The 23,432-nt window shown below is 37.4% G+C and overlaps 1 protein-coding gene across 1 annotated transcript in view; it reads right to left on the bottom strand.

The window, feature by feature from the left end:
* Positions 1-23,432, bottom strand: part of Il1rapl1 (interleukin 1 receptor accessory protein like 1) — a 1,176,498-nt gene that overhangs the window by 350,634 nt on the left and 802,432 nt on the right. The gene's annotated exons all lie outside the window — the stretch shown is intronic.

Raw genomic sequence — 23,432 nt, 5'->3', positions numbered from 1 at the left:
GGTTTTCATTGGGGATAGAAGAAATAATGAAATGTTTGTGCATACTCGGGTATATTTAATAGAGAGGGGAAAATTGATGATGGAAGATAGTGGAAGAGAATGTAAGAGCATGCTTTACAGGATATAGTAGCATTCATCACCTAAGAGAAGTAACATAAGCTGAATATGGCTAATGGTCAGATACAGACATTGAAAAGCCCAAATGAACTGACTCAGCTTCAAGATGACCTGAAGTCATCTTGAACACCAAATCTCATGATTTCTCCTAATAGTAGGTGGGTTTTTCAGCATAAATTATCAGCATAATATAAATAGAAGAGACAATAAGAGTGCCATGTGGGATTCCTGACTGGAGCCTATCACTAGTAAGATGCCTTTTTACCCTGATAATGGTTTGAGATAAAGCAGGTAAAGTCTAGCTTGGATAAAGTCACTGTGACTTGAATAATATACATGCTTCTACTTCTCACAAAATAACGGGGATTAAACTGGAATTTTTGCCTCAAAGGACTATGCTTCTGTCAAAAAGCTATGCTTCTGCCAAATAAGCTACAGCCCATGTACACCTTGATCTCTGTATGTCTTTTCTTTAGTCTCCAGGCACTTTGGGATTAGTTCTCTTACATTGAGACAAGGTTTTTGTGGGGCAGCCTATAACCAAGTTATTAAACTAAGAATTCAACCTGAAGACTTCAGGCTAGAGACTGAAACCAAGATGGAACACAGAGGTCAAGTACAAATAAAAAGAAAGAAATAACAAGGGACTATATACAGGATGTTACTAGGAAATCAGGGCAAAAGAAAATAGAAAGTAGGTATTGTACCAGCAAGATACTGCACAAGGGAACACTTTGTTGTGTCAAGATTCCATGTGAGAATCTAAAATACTTTCTCATAGATATCCTTTCTGTTTCTAGATTTTGTGGCTCAATATGTTCTTTTATAATATTGCCTTTGGGGGCTGGAGTGATGGTACATATGTATAATTTCAGAAAATTTGATGGTAGAGATCAAAAGGATTGTAGATGATAAGCAACAAACAAGCTCATGTCTGTAAGCTGAGCTATATAGAAGGCATATAAGTTAGAAGAGAATAGACGAAGGCTAACTCCAGGAAGAGATATAAAACATAACAGGAAAAATTTCAAAAATCAAATAAGGGGAGAGTGTAGAGCTCAAGTAGTTTAGTGTCAGGCTATCAAGCATGAAGCTCTGAGTTCAAAGGCCAGTGCTATTAAAACAACATCAAGGTGGTATTTATACACAATGGAATTCTAGGCTGCCATCAGAAAGAATGGCATCGCCCCATTTGCAAGGAAATGGAAAGATTTAGACAAAATCATGTTAAGTGAAGTAAGCCACACCTAAAGCAACATAGGCTCAACAGATTCCCTCATTTGTAATAATTAGTAAAAAACAGTACTCTCCTAGCAGAGGACTACAATAACTCAAAACCTAGATACACAAGGCCATATAGGATAAAGCTAAATGAAAGGAACTTCAGCATGTGGAAACAAGAGCTTTGTATTATGTGATTGTTTTTCTTAATGTACTATATTACTTCTCTTCTCTTTTGTTGTCCTTTGGTTAATCTCATATTGTTACAATATCTGACTTTGTTATCTAGTATATTGTATATACATTTATTTGATTATTTGAAATAGGACAGAAAAGGGGGGAAAACAATATGATTGGGAGGGGATAGGGAGAGGGAAATTGGGACAAAAACATGAGAGAGGGTGTCAATGTGTGAGAAGTGATCTACCCTCTGTCTGGTGAATGTACCTGTGACACCTCTATACATTACAATGAAAAATTTTAAAAAATCAATAATATACTAATAATATAGTAATAGTTTTTAAAACACACTCAAATATTATGATTAATAGATAGCTATTTAAAATAATTTAAAAAGAATATCCAAATTGAATATTATTGTGAATTGACCCCTACATATCACTTGGGAATTTCATAATGTCTTTTTTTAATTTTTATTTCTTGTAGGTCATGGGATTTAAACTCAAGGTCTGGCTACTGACTCAGGCTTGCTCTACCATTTTAAGCCAAAGTTCCACTTCCACTTTTCCAGTGGTTAACAAGAACTAAGAGTTTCAGGAACTTTCCTACGCAGGCTGGCTTTAAATCACAATCCTCAAGTCTTAGCCTCCTAAGTAATAAGGATTACAGGCATGAGCCACCAGCACCTGGTTTCATGGTGTTATTTTTAGATTTTTCAGTCAATAAGTAAATACTGAAAACTGCTAGACAGATCTAGCAGGATGTATGCTTTTCTCATTCTGCACTAAAATTTTGTGATTAAATATATACAATTTAACCAGTTGTTCCAAGAAATACTTGTTAATGAACAGGTATTCAGCCAAGTATTTCTTTCATCAAGATCAATTTTCACTAATCAATAATTATTTCATGATTACTATATTGTCATGTGTATGCAATCAGTCCTGGTATTATATCAACTAAGCCCAAATCTCAAACATTTTCTTACTTTCCAAATGTAAGATGATTTAGAATTATGCACTCTGGCTTGCAAACACTAAAGAATGTCCTTGACACATTATCAATACTCTGTCAAAATGATTTTCTACCTCATTGCAATAGATCTAGTAAACTTAGCTCTGCTCAATCAACAAGTTACTCTGTTCGTCTTTTCTTTGACTTAAGAGTCAATAATATCAAACAAACAAAAATGCCCCTAATCTCTAGAAAAGGATGTAGATGAATCCAGAGATATGATCCCAATCCTATCAGGACTATTTTTCATATATTTTTATTGTAATTAATAGAAGGGTTACATTATATTCACCAGATAGAAGGTGCATTACTTCATATACATTGATACCCTTTCTCATGTCTTGGTTCCCATTTCCCTCCACCCACCCCCGCCCCTCATCTTGTTTTCCCCCTTCCCTATCCGATTTCAAATAATCAAATGCACATATATACAATATATCAGATAATGGGCTGGGAGTTTGGCCTAGTGGTAGAGTGCTTGCCTAGCATGCACGAAGACCCAGGTTCGATTCCTCAGTACCACATACATAGAAAAAAGCCAGAAGTGGTGGTGAGGCTCAAGTGGTAGAGAAAGCCTTGAGAAAGTCCATGGACAGGGCTCAGGCCCTGATCTCAAGCACCGGACTGCAAAAACAAAACAAAACAAAACAATATATCAGATAACAAAGTGAAATACTGTAACAATATGAGATAGCCAAGGGACAGCAAAAGAGATGAGAAATAACATAGTACATTAAGGACAACAATCACTAATTGTATGGCTTTTGTTTCTATATCCTATCAGGACTATTTTTTTTTACCATTACTTTACATTAATTTCTTTTAAGAATCACAAAATGTTACAATATTTCACCTTGTTATCTGATATATTTTATATATGCTTAATTGGTTATTTGATATAGGGTAGGGAAGGGAGGAAATCAAGATGCGCGTGGTGGGGGGGGGAGGGAGGGAGGGAAATGGGGACCATGACATGAGAAAGGGTATCAATATTTGTGAAGTAATGTACCTTCTATCTGGTGAATATAATGTAACCCTTCTATTAATTGCAATAAAAATATATGAAAAAAGGAAATATTCAACTAAAAAAGAATCACAGATAAAATATATCAGACAGAGTAGACTATAGAATTACGGGTACAGCTTCTAAAGGTTGTGCTCTCAGCTTGGTGGTATCTGAAAAACTGGTATAGAAATGAAAATGTCTCCTCAATAATCAAATCCAAGACAGGAATATGTCTCATTTTTCAATCCTCATGTTCTGTTGTCATTTCTTTCCTGACAGGGCTTGGAGGCATGATATTAAGAGGCAAAGTTCCAATGGTAGTCAGGAGAGCTGGATTATACTTCCATCTCTTCTCTGAATCCACAGTACAACAAAAGGAGCTACTTGACACATTCAAGTTGTACTCCTTAATATGAAAAATGTGGAAGTTGCATTGTGATCTCTAAAATCACATTCAGTGATAGTAATCTAGAACTCTATCTCACATATTTTACTTAAATGAAAAATACTTTCAGATTTCCTTTTGAATTGGTGCAGGCAAAATACAAATGCAATAAAACAATTTTAAAGTATGTTTTGTGACAGCATCTTTGCTCTTTGCTTTTATAGATGGATATTTTGCAATGTATACAACTCATAGAAACGCTAAAGAAATACTTGACATAATGGGTGTGGAAGAAGATGATGTACAGCAGATCTGTTTTTGCATGGGGAAAACCAACTCATTTAACCTATTTTGGACTACACTGAGATGGAAGATGTTTTATTTCTGTAATATAAAGTTATTTCAATCTTAGATTAAGATGGAATGAGTTGTATATGGATTCCATAAATTGATGAAGAAAGCTTATATTCACAAATAGAATGGAGAATTCAATAGTAAAGAGAAATGGAATTGCTTGTCATCTGTTATAAGTCAATAAAGGTATACATGCATGATGTTTCCAGTTTTGTGTCATATCAATTGACATACCAAGTAATTTTCATTTCAATTGACAAAAAGAAAAGTGGTTTTAGTCATTTCCCTAAAATCATGTTATGTCCCAAGCCTATGATAGATCTAGGGAAGATGAGAGACATACGGCAGATTTAGATATAGACCCAATATATAGCCAGAAATTAAACTCAGAGGAACCAACCCATAAGTAAATCCATAGATTAAATAAAATTTAGACATGATGCATTGAAGCTACTAAGTCTTCAGATGTTGGTTTTTTTTTGTTTTTTGGTTTTTTTTTGCCAGTCTTGGCTTGAGCTCAGGGCCTGAGCACTGTCCTTGGACTTTCTCAAGGCTAGAGCTCTACCACTTGAGCCTCCGCACCACTTCTGGCTTTTTTCTATGTATGTGGTACCAAGGAATCAAACCTGGGTCTTCGTGCATGCTAGGCAAGCACTTTAACGACTAGGCCAAACTCCCGGCCCTTCAGATGGATTCTTTTGCAGCAGCAATATGGAAGTGGTTAAGTATTCTAACAATAAAATGACACAAGGGAATAAATAAAAATAATTATTTATGCTCAAACCACCACACAGGCTATTCTGTCCTTCAAAGAAAGAATTGAATATGGAGACATTTGTACCAATTATAGCTATTAATATGCACTGACGTTAGGGAGGCAAGAATAAAAAAGTTATTTATTCAATACTTTAGACTCATTTTAAATGGAAATAATTAGTTAAGATTGAAGGAACATTCATTTGAACTATAAAGTACCTAATTTATTTATATATTTTAATGGTATTCCAAGTGTTTATTAAAGAATTAATTAAGAAATAGATTGTTTAGCTGGTAATTTGAGTTCTTCATTAATGAATTTTGAAGAGACCCTGACCAAGGAAGAAAAGAGTTATAGAATAAATGCAATGTTAGAAGAAAAAATACAGTCCAGAATATTGTGTTAGAATATCATGTAAGGTTTTGTGTTCCTTTGAGACCTTCTGCCTGTTCCTTTGCAGTTCAGTTCTTTTAACCACCAAGGGTGATACTTCCATTTAAATCTTTCTGTCCCTCACCATGCACATCCAATCATTTGCTGGAAAACTGTCTCTTATATGCCTCCTATGTAACCATGCCATTGCCCTCATTCTGATATTGTTTCTCATTTGTCCTCCTGTTTCAAGAGGCTATTGTGGAAGATTAAAAAAAAACATGGTCAAAAGATGTTGAGGACATTGCCAGTGAAAATAAAATTCATTTTCTTATCCCTTGAATATGGATCAGCCTGATTATTTCCTTTTACTAAAAGAAAATGGAATAGACGTTTGGTATTGGGGACTTGACCTGAAAACCTCCTACTTTTCCATGCCTTGAAACTACTTTCATCATGTAAATAATGTCAGGCTAACTTGCCAGATACTAAGTTGTACATTGCTATCACCTTAGCTACAGTCAGATAACAGGAAAAAAAGTTCTGCCACAAGGACTAAAAGCTGATACAAATATATGAGCATGATCAGCCAAACAACCAGCCAACAAATCACTGTCGAAATAATGACTCAATAATGGTTGTTTTAAGCTAGGAGTGTGGTCTAATGGTAGAGTGCTCACCTAGCATGCATGAAACCTTGAGTTTGAATCCTCGGTACCACACACAGAAAAAGCTGGACGTGGTACTGTGGCACAAGTGGTGAAAGCCCAAGGACAGTGCCCATACTCTCAGTTCAAACCCCAGGACTGGCAAAAAAAAGGTTTCCTATTTTTTCGGAGGCACTTTGCTACATCATAAAGTCCAATCTGATATAGGTAGTTTATTGACATATGTTAACATGTTACTTCTTATATGTTTTGTGTATAAAGATGTTGGTGATTAAAAAATTGGAAAGTCAAGAGCTCAAGAGAGTAAGCAATTTTCAGGACATGAAGAAGGGGGTAAAGGTAAGAGGAAACATGAGAAAAATAATTTAAAATATAAATTTTTGATTCCCATCTCTCTAGCTTTTATTGATTCTTCCTTTTATGTCCATAGATTGAGGAAAAAACCTTACTAAAAACAAAATAAGTTAACTCTAGTACTTGAGGGATCATGATAACAGAATAACACAAATGTGTAAAATATGTTTGCTATGGGCCCACCATAAGGGTAAATTTATTATACTGATGATTTTATTTAATCCTCACAATAAGATTGAGACAGGTATAATTATCATCCTCATTTTATTAATGAGAAAACCGAAGCATATAGAAGTCCTTGTGTATATACAATATACCAGGTAAAAAAAATCAGATCCAGTAACCACATGAGATTAACCATAAGTGGAAAAAGGCAGAAAAGAAATAACTTCACATAGTACATTAAGAACAACAACCACGAAGGCAAACCTCTAGTTTCCATAACTTAGAGTTAATTTCTTATTTATTTATTTATTTGAAATAAGGAAGGTAAGGGGGAAAATAAGATGATTGGGAGGGGTGGGTAGAGGGAAAGGGGGACAAAAACATGAGAAGGGTATCAAGTTTCGAGAAGTACCCATTACTTGATGAATGTAACTATAACCCCTCTATACATTATCCTGACAATAAAATACATTTAAAAAGAAGCCCTTGTTCAAGTTCACATAATGAAAGAAAGAAAGGTATCTGTCCATAAAGCTACTACTATCCCATGCTATAACACTAGGTTAGCACTCAGTAGTGGCTAGTATTGCTCTACATTTCCCACAGACTCCACTATCTCCAGTGTTTCTTTCTTTTTTTTTCTTTTTATGTAGCTTGTGGGGCTTGACCTCTGGGCCTGGGTGCTGTCCCTGAACTCTTCAGCTCAAGGCTACTGCTCTACCACTTGGGCCACAATGTCACTTCCAGTTTTCTGGTGGTTATTCGGAGATAAGAATCTCATGGACTTTTGTACCTGGGTTGGCTTTAAACCTTGATCCTCATCTCATCCTCTTGAGTAGTTAAGATTATAGGTGTGTCACCAGCTCCCACCTTGTCTCCAATATTTCTTATGTAACTTATTATAACTCCCATCCTCTGTATGCTTCAGAAATCTACTTCATTCCCATCTGTGCTTAGATTACTGGTCATACTTCTCTAACCTAATGATTCAAACACACAGTCCGGATTCCACCTATAGAGATTCTGATTTAATTGGCTTGAAAAAACTATCTTTAAGATCAGATATTTTATAGCTTCTGTTGGTGATTCTAATTCTAATGGATAGTTTAGTCTAGTTTAGTTCCCTTTACGTCTTTGGAGACAGGTTTTCATGAAAAGCATGTTAAAATCACATAAAAAAACAGGCTACAGCAAACCCAGTAAGTTCTTGGAGGCAAAAAAAGAGTCAATAAGTTTAATCTTAAAAAATACAAAAAATCATGCATTGCTCCTATGCCACATTATCTGAAACTCTAACATTAGGAAAGTTAATGCTTATATCATTTTTTATTTTTTGTCATAGTCTTTGTTATTTTTTATTTTGTCAGTCCAAGGGTTGAATGCAGGGCCTGAGCACTGTCCTTGGACTTCCTCAAGGCTAGCAGTCTACCTCTTGAGCAACATCACCACTTCAAGCTTCTTTCTATGTATGTGATACTGAGGAAACATACCCAAGTCTTCATGCATGCTAAACAAGCACTCTACCAGTAGGCCAAATTCCTAGCCCAGTCATAGTCTTTTTAAATTATAAATATCCCCAATGTAGGTAACTCATTTATGTATGTGTGGCAGCTATGTCTCTTCATTTCCAAGATCACTTTCTCTACAGGAAGAGAGGCATGGACTAGAAAACTTGGAAAAAATATCTCTGGTTGTTAGACAAAGAGAAATGTAATTTTGGATCATGAGAGCTTGTGAGGGGCCATCAAAGAGAAGTCTGAAGATTTCTGAAAGTACGTGTGTGTGTGTGTGTGTGTGTGTGTGTGTGTGTGTGTGTGTGTGTGAAGTAACGATGGAGAGAAGTAGCTGGGAGGGAACCATGGTACATGAGTACTCTTTCATTCATCGTGGAGTCTGATAATAACATTTTCCTTTTTGTAACATTTATTTGCTCACTCAATTATGGAATTTGAATAAAATATACACAGGGTAAAGGACACTATGAAAATACAAAGATATGTGCCCTGGAGGAGGATAAAACCTTCACTTTTAGTAACATTGATAAAGCAGAGATAATAGGATTCAATCTCATTTGGTTTTCATAAGGTCAAAAGCCTAAAATGAATTCATAACATTGGGTAGCCTAGAATTACAGTCTAATAACCTTTCATAATTCACAGCAATTTCCTATTTCATTGATTATTTCAACTCCTGAAATGAAAATGAAATCACCAAGAAACACATATCATTCTGAAATAGAGCAGTCCCCTGGAAACAGAAGAATTTACTAGAGGATTATTTTGGTAACTAACAGTCATTATGAAATATAAATCAATATTGGAAACCAAAGATAAATTCATAACCTCACAAACTTAACCTGGATAAATGGAAGGCTTGACAATTTCACCAGAAAGAAACAAAGGATTTTTTTTTATTTCAAATATATATACAGCTTACTCTACTAAAGAGAGTGAACATATTGACTTGTAATTATTTGGTAAGACCAAAGACAATTTCTCACCTTGCAGCAATAGTCACTATTTACAATCAAGGCAGAAGTTACAATGATGATAGCAAGTTGGAAAGACAGCCAGTAGTTCAGAAAATTACCCTATAGTATCATGAAACTATGTGTTACTCATAATGATCACTGGAGACTAAGAGGACCTTGAAAGAGACAGACAATTGCAATCTCCTGTTCCCAGAGTTCTACAGACATGACTAATAAGATATACCCTAGTCTATTGTCATTTCTGTTAGTTATTTTTTCTGATTATATATTAAAATCTATTTATATAATTCTGATAATATTTTTCATTGAGAGTCATCTGAAGAAGTGAGAATTTTAACTGCATTAAGACACTAGGAGATCTAAATATAATGGTGCACTACCTGTAATCCCAATACTCAGAAAATATAAAAGTGATAAAGTCAATAGCTAGTATTAAATGTCAATCTAAAATGTTTTCCAACAATATATGTATTATGAGGAGAAAATGATTAAAAATGGAGATTATAGGATCCTATGTCAGAAATTCTGACTTAACTCTTCTAGGTTTGAACATGGAAATCTATATATCTTAGTGATTATGTTGAAGGTTAACTGAGGTTCAACGTTTGGAAAAACCCCGCTTCTGTTGTACAAATAAAGACACAGAAAGTGAGACTAAAGCTGCACTATAGAATAGAGAACTACAAGGTGGCGCTGTGGCTCAAGGGGGTAGCCTTGAGCTGAAGAGTTCAGGGACAGCACCCAGGCCCAGAGTTCAAGCCCCATGACCCACAAAAAAAAAATAGAATAGAGAACTACAACTCTAGTGTCTTCCAGAGGAACCAGATTTAAATAAGCATTCAGACTTTCAAGACCATTATTGGCCAGAGTTACCATATGCCTATTCAGAGACATAAATAAGGATATGGAAGTCTTTTCTACTAGGTAATAGCAGTCCATGTAGATGACAGTTCACAGCTCACTGGGATCTACCTTGTCTCAAGGTGGCATGTTGCAAGTTCAAGGAAACCTATCCACATAGATAGAGGAATTACTCCTCTCAGATACCAATATTATTTGGAAGCAAATTTTCAAAATATACACTAAGGACATTTCCAAATCCTGAATTCCCTTAATGCAGAGAAGCCCAAATCTGCGAACTTGCCTGCAGTTCCTCCATTCAGGATGTATTTTACCCACAGGGAACCATTATTATTTAAAAAATAAAACAGTAAATTTATATTATATAACTTGGTTTCTAGGATCATAAAGCTAAGTAGCCAAATGTGAAATAGGATATGTTGGTTGTAATACAAACAATAGTATGAATATTAGTATAAATAATCATAATTAAAATTCTCAAAATGGTTATTTTTACATAAGTCTACCTCTAAACAAAGGTATACCTGATTCCATCTTACTTTTATAGGAAAATGCCATTGATGGGAGAATAATGAAACATAATTAAGCATTTTTAAAACATCAACTCACCTAATCACAAAATTAAACACAAGTTGTTATGTAGTCTAGAGGATTCCTGGGCATATTCACCTTAATTTCCTCTCATTTTATCAAACAGAAGTCTCATTCCATTAAGACAAACAAGTTTTTAAGACATGATAGCTGCAAGGCATCTAGTAAGAAATAATTTTTATTTATAAGTGTACTTAGTTAAGGAAAAATAGGATCAAATGCACCTAGATATTATTTAATTTTATGATTATGAACTTGGGCAAGCTTATTATTTTTCTTTTCTATTTAAATTCTCTCTTAATTTAGGTTTATGCTTGTTGTATTCTAAATGTGTCTTTCCTGAAATAATAAGCTGAAATACAGTCTCCAATATTTGGGGATTAAGAGGTACACATTCATTTGATTATTACATGATTAACTGTAGATAGGTTGAGGAATACCAGCCACTTGCTTGAGTTGGAATAATTATATACCTTAGTTTTCATTAATGAGAATAGAAATGAAAGTAATTATAATAATTATAACATAAATACATTTACATCAAAAAATAAAATCCTTTTGTCTTTGTTTTGTTGTTGTTGTTGTGATTGATCCTGGCGCTTAAACTCTGGGCCTAGGTGCTGTCACTGAGCTCTTCAGTTTAAAGCTACCACTCTTATCACTTTAAGCCACAGTGCCACTTCTGGTTTTCTGATGGTTAACTCGAGATAAGAATCTTACGGACTTTCCTCCCTGGCCTAGTTTTGAACCATGACCCTCAGACCTCAACCTTCTAAGTAGTTAGGATTATAGGCATGAAACACTGGTGATTGAGTCTTTTTATCTTAAATAGATTTAAGAAGAAATATATGAGATGTATTGTGTATAAATATCACATCTTGATGATCCACTCATCAACTGAGGGGCATCTACGTTGGTTCCACATCTTTGCTATGGTAAATAGTGCTGCAATGAACATCGTTGTGCTAGTGGATTTAGTATGTCCTTGTTTCTGGACGATTGGGTAAATGCCAAGTAGTGGAATTGCTGGGTCCTAGGGGAGTTCAATGTTTAGTCTTTTGAGGAACCGCCATACTGCTTTCCATAGTGGTTGAACGAGTTTACACTCCCACCAACAGTGTAGTAGTGATCCTATGCTGCTGTCAGAAAGAACAACATAGCATCATTTGTAAGGAAATGGAAAGACTTAGAAAAATCATATTAAGTGAAGTAAGCCAGACTCAAAGGAACATAGGCTCAATGGTTTCCCTCATTTGTCATAATCAGTAGAAACCTTGGGCTCTCCTAGCAGAGATTTGCAATAGAGCAAAACCTAGATACATAAGGCCATATAGTATGATGTTAAATGAAAGGACCTCCTGTGGGGTATGTCACATCAAGGGTAAAAGGCCTACCTAGTGGCCAAGTGCTCACTTCCTGGTTTTGGAAATCCAACCATGCTGTCTCCTGGTTGAGAAGGTTGGCTGTGGTTTGTGATGCAAAATAAGGCTACCTTGAACCCATGGATTGGCCCTGCCACCCTCTCTGACCACACCTACCTCCCCCTGTCCTGCCTACTTCTTATCCCCTTGTATTTTCCCAATAAACTGAGTCTGCCTTGACATTCTCCATGGCGCTCTGTCTTCCCTCTGAAGAAGGGAGGGCTGGGTGAAGGCGGCCAGCCGGCCCTATCCTTTCTCAGTCTCGTCTCAGTGCGGGCATGTTCTCTTTGCCCTTCCTGCTGGTCAGGAGGCAAAAAGTGCTAAAAACCCAGACATTTCTGGTGCCCGAACATGGGGCACGAGAGGAATGCTCATCAGAAGCGGAATTGTCTGTGAGCCTAGCCAAGCGGATGACGAGGTACGGGTCTCCCTGAATGGGGCAATCTCATACCAAGAATGAGGACCAGGCGCTCCCAGCGTCTAGATTTAAAAGCAGAGGTTTGGAGAATGAGAACCCGGCACTCACAGTGTCTAGATTTAAAAGTAGAGGTTTGGAGATCTCAGACCCCCAGGCTGAGAAGATCTGGGAGGCCTTAACATGAGCCGTGTTAATCGTGGCCATTCTTTTCAATTGGGCCGCATAGAACGCCTGGTAAGGAGGAGGAAGATTAACTTGGGAGAGGACCCTCCCCTCGGGGTCTCTCCGACCTTGTCTGCCCTTAAGGCCTGCTTCTATCCTGGCTCAGTTACATCTAGGGCCAAGGAAACTTTCATTGAGGAGAGCTCAGAGTTGTGGAGAGTTGGCCCTCCCGCTGCTCAGGACAGAAAGGGTTTAGAGCCTCACCCTGAGGAGGGATTTTTGGGCCCCTTTGATCCTGGGATCGGGCCCCAGAGCCCTACACCAAGTGCTCCTGCCCCGGAATTTGTGGCAGACAATTGAGGGGCAGAGGGACCTCCGCCATTTTACTAGCCATCTTCCCTCCCTTCACCTCGTGTTAAACTGGAAGAGGAGGTTAACCTGCAGCTCCTCCCCTGAACTGAAAGGGCGGGTCAAGCCGCCATTTTACTCCTCCCCCACCATGCTTGGTAAATGCTAACCCTGGGGGCAATAGACCAGCCCTAAAAGAGCTTAAGAAAGCAGTCTCCAAAGACGGGCCTAATTCTCAGTGGGCTAAAACCATCCTTCAAGGCCTGGCTCATCAGTGTACCACCAAAGACTGGAAAAGTTCCTGGCCCGCTGTATCTCAACTGGTGTGCCTTTTTTAATGAGGAGTGCCATGCCCAGGCTGAGAGGAACCAGGTTGTTAATCCTCCAGTCCCTGTGACTTATGCGATGCTAATGTGATTAGTATTTTAAAGGAATGATTAAAAGTTTATCTCCTTATAATTTGGTTTCATGCTACTTTGCAATTGGACGTATTTTAGAAAAAGAAGGAAACTAAGTCCAGACTTAGACTTTTGGTGCACTGATGATGTTTGTAGTCCTTGCATTAAGAAAAAAACTTATTTGAGTTTAAACTGTTGGAGTTCTAATCTGAACTGCAGAAGAAAAAAAAAGCCTCTTCTAAAAGGCAAAGGGAGTGCCTTGAGCCCTAGGAGGCCTGGAGACAAAGGAAGTTCCTTGAGCCCTTAAAGGCTTTCCAAATGCAAATAAAGACTAAGGTGTTAAGTGTTTAAGCAAATATCTGTAAAAGTTTTAAAGAACATTAGAAATGGGTTTCTGAACAAAATTTGAAAGTGAAGTTGTCCTAAATGTTTGTTTCAAGAAAGAGAAAAAAAGGAAAGTTAGGACTACCAAAATGATTGCTTAATTGCTATTCAGCTTGCTCTTGTAATTCTCCTTATAGTAATTCCCAGCTGGCCCATGGAGGAGGACAGCAATCCTTATTCAGATGTAACTTTGGCTCTTACCAAGTTAGACTATTTCTGTGTTGACCACTTGTTGCTTTAATTGGAGTATCATGGCCTTTTGTAGGACTCATTGATCTGAAAGCTGCAGTTTTGAGCCAACCCAGGCAAAGCAAAGTCCTTGTGAGACTGTGGTGTCTAATCTGCCAGCAGAAGAATGCTGGGGCAGAGTTGCTTTGGAGCTCAAAGTGGCAAAGTGCTAGCCTTGAGCTGGAGAGCTGTAGGCACTCAGGCCCACCAGTCTCAAAAGCTGGTTGTGGCTCTACAAGCCCCCAAAGCCTAGGCTTGCTTACCTCTTCCAAAGTTGCTGGGAGAGGATGTTATGGGTGTGGCCAGCATGGCCAATTCAAAAGAGATAGCCCTGGGGGAAGGTAAGGCCTGATCCCCCACAGGGAAGTCTTTCAGGCCAGACAAAAGGCCTAACTCCACCTAAAATTCCCTGTCCCTGAGGACAATCGCCTGCCTCTCATGCCTTAATTTCCCAGCTCCTGGGTGTAGCTGGCCTAGCAGCATGCCCCTTGTCCTGGCTAGAGCCATTCAGCCATTGCTCTTAAAGAGGACCTGCCCTATAATCTCCAGGGAGAGAAAAGACACAGATGTTGTGACATTCTATGATGACTGCATTAGTTATGAAAAAATGAGCATAGAACTGCTCCCCCAATTCTAGAGGCCGCAGTCTAATCGCATGGGGAGCAGTGGCCTATTGGCCGGAAAAACAATCGGAGCTACTAAAATTAATAAGGATCAGGCAAATACAAGTTTCAAATACAGGTTTCTTCATGATCTCCCTGCAGTAAATATGCCCATGGGAGCCACCCAACCAGGGCTCCCAAGTCTTTCATCAATTCCTAATAATTTGTATATTTATGCTATTGAGATAAAAGATTGCTTTTTTCTAGAAACAGTGGTTTTCCTTTAACAACCTTTTTTGGAAAAGACAACCCAGGTTTAAAGCAAAGGCCTCTGGAGGTAAGTAAAACTCAGCCGACCGCCCTGTATGTCTGTCTAAATAAGTTGTTTGGTGAGAGCATTCATCTGAGTTCGTGTTGTTGTGTTAAATGTCCCATTTTCTGTTGTAAGTCAATGTCTGGTTCTGTTTGAGAGTAGGTTAGGATGGCTTCCGCCAGCCAGCTACCAAGGAATGGAAATTTCCATAGGGGAGGCGCCCCCTGAATTCCCGATTCCAGGGCCCCACGTCTTTCTGTCACTCTGGTAGTTTAAGGCCAGGCATGCCATCAGAAGTTTAGGAGTTTCTTAAAAGTCTCTGCTTCTCTGTCTTTAAAACAAAAGTTTCATCCCCAGCTGGAGTAGGTGTAGGGCCTGATATGGCCCTTCCCACTCGGCAGGCTTAGTAGTGACAGTCTAGAGACAGTGGATGGCAGGATGCAGACCTCAGTCTTAGTTCTCCTAGGTTTAAGACTCCCACCCAACTTTCATCTGCAAACAGTATTATAGTAAAATTGATAACCATCCTAAATATGGATCCTTGTGGTCTGTGTGAGTGTGTATATGTGAATCCTCTTAAAATGTACGGCCAATATTAATTTTTCGTGCTTTAAGATCTTTATGAATGTGTGTGTGAATGGGTGTGAGTAAATATGTTCAAGGTTAAATTGTCAGCATCCAAAACAATGGATAAATGTATAATTGTAACACAAGAAACTGGTTAATATGAGTTTTCTAAAGATTCTAAAATCTGCATTTAAAAAGAAAAAAGATCCTGAGGACATGTAAATTGTGCATACCATTTTTACAAGTCCCACCTCTACAATCCCCTGGGGTCAATCCCCGGGGCCTTAAACCTAATGTTATCTGCCAGACTGATATAACCCACTAAGCACCCTTTGGGAAATTATGTCAATAGATACTCATTCACATGCTTGTTGGGTCACTGCGGCATTCTGGCGAAAGAGCCTGACAGGCTGAAAGCCATTCTTTACAATGTTTTGTTATCTTGAGTTTACCCCCACAGGTTAAAATGGATAATGGGCCTTGTTTTAATAAAACAAAAGGGGGAGGCAACCCCCATTACCAATTGAGGACAGCTATGCTTACATTATTTTAAATTTTTCCAAGGATCAACCTCTGACTGCCTTTCAGAGACATTGGTCTAATCAGACGCCTTATTTAAAGGTTGAAGTCTGTTGAAGAGATCCTCTTACTGGAGAGGCCCTGATCCCCTCATTAATGTGGGGAAAGGATTTGAATGTGTCTTCCCGGTGGGAGAGCCAAACCCAAATTGGGTACCAGCTAGAGATTTAAAACATTGCCAGCAAACAAAAAAATAATTACCCAAGAGCACCCCCTCTTGAGGTATGCTTTCTCCCTCTTGTTCATAGGAATAAGGAGACCATAGCCGACGCCTGCTTAGCTGTGGTTGGAATCCTCAGTCACCTTCCTTCTCCTCATCCTGAGCATCATTATCCACGCCGCCCACAAAGACGCTACCTACAATATCAACTTGATTTCCTGACTGCAGGAATCCTCTGAATTGTTGAGGCCTTGATCTGCTTAAAAAGGCTACAGGAGGTTCCCAAATGCCTCCAAAATGAACTTGATACAAACTGTCTATGGACTGGACTATGGTTGGCTCCCTTACCTTCTCCCCTTTGTGGGCGGGCCCCTTGGTTACAGTGGGATTTGTATTCACATTCAGATCTTGTGTAATCAATAAGCTCCTTCAGTGTCTTAGAAAGCAGGATCAGGGAAAGATGTTCAGCTAACGGTGCTCTGGCAACAATATGTTGTGCTATGAGATGGTTGACTGGGAACTCTGTGAGGTTGACCCCGGCCCTTACCAGGATGTGCAGGTGTATAGAAGGGTTTCCTTTCCTGACGTTGGCCATCCCTCTTATTCAAACCTCTGTTTGGGTCTGCCAACCCTACAGGTAAATTGCCTGAAGTGCTAGAGTGGTAGTCAATGACGGGTAAGATCTCCAGAGGGGGACAACCTAAGACAGGCACACTTCTCGAGTAAGGCAAATACCTGCTTAATAAAACAAAAGGGAGGAGATGTGGATCATGTCACATCAAGGGTAAAAGGCCTACCTCGTGGCCCAGTGCTCACTTCCTGGTTTTGGAAATCCAGCCATGCTGTCTCCTGGTTGAGAAGGTTGGCTGTGGTTTGTGATGTAAAATAAGGCTACCTGGAACCCATGGATTGGCCCTGCCACCCTCTCTGACCACACCTACCTCCCCCTGTCCTGCCTACTCCTTATCCCCTTGTATTTTCCCAATAAACTGAGTCTGCCTTGACATTCTCCCTGGCACTTCTGTATCTTCCCTCTGAAGAAGGGAGGGCTGGGTGAAGGCGGCCAGCCGGCCCTATCCTTTCTCGGTCTCATCTCAGTGGGGGCGTGTTCTCTTTGCCCTTCCTGCTGGTCAGGAGGCAAAGAGTGCTAAAAACTCTGACAACCTCCAGAATATAGAAACAAAAGCCATATAATGAGTGATTGTTGTCCTTAATGTACTACGTTGTCTCTCATCTTTGCTATCTCATATTGTTACAGTATTTCACCTTGTTATCTGATATATTGTATGTATGCATATTTGGTGATATAAAATCAGATAGGGAAGGGGAGAAAACAAGATGGGGGTGTGGGGGAAGGGAAATGGGGACATAGACATGAGAAAGGATATCAATGTATGTGAAGTAATGCAACTTCTATCTGGTGAATATAATGTAATCCTTCTATTAGTTACAATCAAATATACGGGAAACAAAGAAAAAAGTTGTAAACAAAGACACTAAAAATAAGGGGAAAAAGTCTTAACTCTGCAATATCTTGACAGGAATTCATAGAAAATTATTTTCATTAAGCCTTTTTGTTTAATGCTTATAAGATAAAAGCCTCTGAGAAACAGAAGGGACTAAACAGATTTTAGTCTCAACAACAGTACATACCTTATAGCTTCTCAATACTTATTCATTAAGTAAAGTAACTTTTTAATTATTAAGTTTATAATTATTCATTAAGTCAAGAAACCTTAAGACCAGTGGCTCAAAATTCTGAGACAAACATTATGGGTAGTGGAGGTATGGTATTAGGATAGAACTTAAATTCTTTGCTCCTTTGCTCTACAGTGATTGTGATTCACCCATATTTTCCCTACCTCATATCAAAGAATAATAAATAGCTCTGCATGCCACAAAACAACCACTGGAACTGAGAGTCTACAGTCATATCTATACCTCTCTGGACATATTTGTTCATTATATGTTCAGGTAGGGAAATTCACAACTGAAAAAATGAGAAGATTATACCAAAAGTTTATGGAAATAATATTAGAAAAAATCTATTAGAAGATAAAGAAAATGTGTAACCTATCTAGAAATAAACTACTATAAAGTTTGTCTTGACAGCAAATGTTCGCAGGTCTCTGTACTGAGTTATACATTAACATTAACAGCTAGAAACTAATCTCATTTTGATGCAACCTAGTTTAAGGGCATTGGGGTTAGAATTCTGTATAATTCAAGGGCCCTTGTCTTAAAATTTAATCTTTAAATTCTCATTGTAGAGTAGTAAGAGGCTTCCACTCTGCGTAACAATGTTGAGAAGCATACTAAAGAAGAACTGTGCTTAGACAAATGATTTAAATAATATGCCTTGGATGATTTCAGATTTATATTTTTTCTTTATAATTTTTCATTAAAGTACAAAAAGCAATTCAAGTATAAGATTAGAGACGCTTATCATAACCTTTCCTGGTCAGGTAATTTAGTGTGATGAAGTATTATTGTTTGTCAAGGAAGGTTCAAGTGCCACAGGAATGAAATGCCTTCCTGCTACTCTATGAATACTCATGTATCATTTTAGTCCAAGGCCAAGACCTCAGGAAGATTTAGTAGTCAATAGCCTAGCATTTAGTAAGCAAAGCAGAAACTTTTGATAGTTTCCTCTGTATCAATATCTACTTTGAAACTGAAAATGAGAACAAAGGAAATTACCTAAAGATATTATAGAGATAGATTGGTGTCAATGGTTCATGCCCATAATGCTAACTACTCGGAGGTTGATATTTGAGGATCATGGTTCAAACCAGACCCAGACAGGAAATTTCATGTAATTTGTATCTCCAATTAACCAGCAACAAGCTGGGAATAGAGCTGTGGCTCAACTGGTAGAGTAACAGCCTTGAGTAAAAATGTTAAGAGGTTCAAATCACAGTACCAGAACTACCCTCCCCCCTCAAAAAGCCATATAATTATAACTTTTTCCAAGTTGTGAAGCTCCTCTTATTTTTTTATGGTTTTTTTTCTTTTTGTTATTTTTTATTCTATTTTATTGTCAGGGTAATATATAGGGGGGGTTACAGTTACATTCGTCAGGTAGTATTTCTCGAACATTGATTCCTCTCACTTTGAAGAAGTAATGTATTAGCAGAAAAAATATGGCAGAATCCTTAGTGTAATTAGGAGTCTCAGAGTTGTGGTTAGTCTTTAGCTTTTCACCTGAAATCTCTAAGAAAGCATCTTTATTGTCCTTCAGTACTAAAACAAGAATTCATTTGTATGTATTGAAAATATTTTTGTCATTTTCTATTAGTTACACTATTAGTTATACTATTAGTTATACTATTGTTTCAGTGGAAACGCTGAGATTAAGAAGAATATGTACACATAGATATGCACATAGTTCTTTGCTAGTGTTTGATGAAAATGAGGTAAATATCAATTTGATTTTTTTCTATATTAACCTGAGGGATCTTCTAAGGATGAAGTTCCACAATTTTGAATATCAGCTCTACATTTTAAGGATTCCATCTAATTTATGTATCATTAATAGTATATCTGTAAGTTAAGACAAAGGAAAGCTATTCCATTATCCCATATGAAAATAGCACTGTTTATCCTCAATAAAAACTGAAAGTGCTTCACTTATTTCCACATAATGGATTATATTCAGGACTTGATTAAACACTATCAAATTCTCAAATCAGAATTTTGATATTTTTCCAGAAATGTATTAATTATCAGAACATAGAAATATTTTCCCATTTTTCCTAGACTAGTAAGCACTTTAGGATGACTGTAAGTAGCTGAAATACAATGATGAATTTTCTTTTAAAGCAACCTGCATTTATTTTTCTTAAATTTAATTTTAAAAAGAGGTTTATCAGTGTGATTTTTTTTTTGCCATTGCTGGGGCTTGAACTCAGGGCCTGACCGCACTGTCCTTGGGCTTTTTCCTCAAGGCTAGCACTTTTCCACTTGAGCCACAGCACTGCTTCTAGCTTTCTTCTATGTATGTGGTTCCGAGGAATTGAACCTGGGTCTTTGTTCATGCTAAGCAAGCACTCTACCACAAGGCCAAACTCCTGGCCCGTGATTGTCGTTTATAATGTACTATGTGAAGTTATTTCTTTTCTCTTTTTTTCCTCTTATAATTTATACCCTGTTGTTACTATATCTGACTTTGGTACCTGGTATATTGTATATATGCTTATTTCTTTATTTGAAATAGGGAAGGGAAAAAACAAGATTATGAGACAAAGGACAAAGGATGAACCAATGTTAGAGCGATATTCATACAACAGTATGTTGGAAATAAAATTTACAACTTAGGAGAGGGGAAGGGAAAGTGGGAGAAAAACCTGGGAAGGGGTATCAATGTTCAAGAAGTAATGTACTCACTACTTGATGATTGTACTTTTTCTTTTTGTGCATCCTAAGGCTTAAACTCGGCCTGGGCCCTGTCCCTGAGCTGCACAAGGCTACCACCATACCCCTGGGCCTGGGCATTGCCCCTGAGCTCTTCAGCTCAAGGCTACCACCTTACCCCTTGAGCCAATCCCCACTTTCCATTTTCTGAAGGTTAACTGGAGATAAAAGTCTAGGTCCTTTTATACCCAGGATCCTTAGATCATAGCCTCCTGAGTGGCTAGGATTACAGGCCTGAGCCACTGCGCCCCACTCTGATGAATGTAACTTTAATGTCTCCATACATCACCCTGAAAATAAAATAAAATTTAAAAATAAATATAAACACTTAAATGTTCTAAAAATTTTATTATATCCAGAATTGGTGTAATTATAGTCTTCAGTTTGGGACAGTTTAACATTATTGTTACATGGATCCCTTTAGTTTTCCTTCATTATGCTTATATTCATTTGAATTAATTATCTACCATATCATCAATTAAATGAAGAATCTATTCCTTTACATATTTAAAGTAAGTTCAATGAGTCAACAGGACAAAATAATTTTTATGAATTCAACATGAAGCTGTTGAGGGTTTATATAGCAAAATATAGCTCTTTAAATAACTTGAGAGATCATGTTGAAATTAAGGCTATTCCATTACTTTTAAATATGCATTTGTGTGAGTACAATGGTATCCTTCAGGTAGACAGTTGATTCTTTCTGATACTCCCCTCCCATAAGTCTTGAAAAAAAATATAATACATATATATATATATATATATATATATATTTGCCAGTCCTGGGGCTTGAACTCAGGGCCTAGGTGCTGTCCTTGGATGCTTTGCTCAAGGTTAGCACTCTACCACTGAGCCACAGCACCACTTCTGGCTTTTTCAGTGTATGTGGTACCAAGGAATTGAACAAAGGGCTTCGTGAATATGATGCAAGCACTCTACCATGAGGCTGTGATCCCTGCCTTGAAAATATATTTTAAGACGACAATCTGGGAATCAACATTTTATGCTTAGCTGAGTCTCTTTTGATCATGTTATCAGCATATTCTATGACAGATTCTCCCTATGTGCCCAAGTGATAAATCTCTTTGTTTTTCTCTCTTTTTTCTGTCCACTAGAACTCATCACATATACACACCAAGCACACACACACACACACACACACACACACACACACACACGCAATATCAAGAAATTAAAAATAGGTTAATTCTTACTCTCGTGTGTGTGTGTGTGTGTGTGTGTGTGTGTGTGTGTGTGTGTGTGTGTGTGTGCGCGCATGCGCGCACGCCAGTCCAGGGCTTGCAGTCATAGCTTGGGAGCTCTCTGTGAGCTTCTTTTGCTCACTGCTAGTGCTCTACCACTTGAGCCACAGCTCTACTTATAGCTGCTTGATAGTTTACTAGACATAAGAGTGTCACAGACCTTTTTCTTCCTGGGTTGGCTTTGAATCATAAAACTTATATCTCAGCCCTCTGGGTAGCTAGGCCTATGGGCATGAGCCAAATGTTTGAAGAAAGTCATAATTCTTCTACTCATTTAATAAGATTATCTAGGCAGAAAAAATTGCTCTCCAAAGTAAAAATAATATATGTAAGTATATATAGCTTTATAATCATTGAAGTCTATGAGGATTCAATGGTATCTTTCTAATAAAACTATCATTATTGCCTCAGAGTCACTTGCTTTAAATGAAAGGTTTCCAGTACATTTCTTTCACTATATAATCAATGTCAGCACCAAAGGCAAGTAAATTGATAAGGACTGAGAACAACATTGCCAGTTTCAAGCTGAGGCTTATGTGGAGAGTGATAAAAACAATAGTCAAGAATGGGTAGCTTAAGTAATTCTTATCATTTGTAATTCTTTAGAAAGTAAAGAAGCAGTTTTATTAAGTTAGCATTTAATCATTAATCTCAATTTAAGTTATACAATATCTTTTGTCTAAAGTAGTCGGGACCGGCCGGGAGTTTGGCCTAATGGTTAAAGTGCATGCACAAAGACCCGGGTTTGATTCCTTGGTACCACATATATAGAAAAAGCCAGAAGTGGTGCTGAGGATCAAGTGGTAGAGTTCTAGCCTTGAGAAAGTCCAAGGACAGTGATCAGGCCCTGAGCTCAAGCCCAGGACTGGCAAAAAAAAAAATAAAAAAAAATAAAGTAGTCGGGACCATAAATGTTTCCAATTTTAGATATTAGATTTTGGAATGTTTCATATATATAAGTACAACATCTATATATGGTGTATATATAATATATAACTAGTATAATATATATGGTATATATTTCGATATGTATACATATATCTAAAGAAATCTTAGGGTTGCTATCAACTGCTATAGAAAAATTTAATTTGTGTTTCATAAATGCTTTACACATACCCTGAAGGCATTTTATATGAGTTAGAGTATTCTTTACCTATGCTATTATATTAATCAAAGCATTTCAGATTTCAGGGTATTTCAGATTTTAGATTTTCAGATTGGGGCCCTCAATTCATATTCAAAGTATAATAATGTGTGATGAATATGTAATTGCAATAATCTGCACTGGAACTTTTCAATTTAAAAAGAGAAATTATTATTCTAAACATTTCAACAGCTATTGCTTAAAATCTAATATGCAGATTATTTATAAAACTCATTCTTTTTCCAGAAAAGTAGACAGATAATTTCTGAGTATCCCTATATTATCTCAGAATTACTAGAAAAGCTCTGAATAAAAGTGTTGATTTAGCTCTACCAAAATACCAAATGGAAAAATGAAATGAAAATAACTTGAATAACTCAAATATAAATATCTGCATAGGGTCTCACTCACAAAACATAACCGTAACATATAAAACTATAAGGAGAACATTAAAAGATAGAAGAATTATGTTTTCTCTCTAAATCTGTTGAGCTTCA

The sequence above is a fragment of the Megascapheus bottae genome, chromosome X, assembly GCF_031878675.1.
Source record: "Megascapheus bottae isolate mThoBot1 chromosome X, mThoBot2.hap1, whole genome shotgun sequence".
Taxonomy (NCBI): domain Eukaryota; kingdom Metazoa; phylum Chordata; class Mammalia; order Rodentia; family Geomyidae; genus Megascapheus; species Megascapheus bottae.
This window is presented reverse-complemented; position numbering and strand designations above follow the sequence as displayed.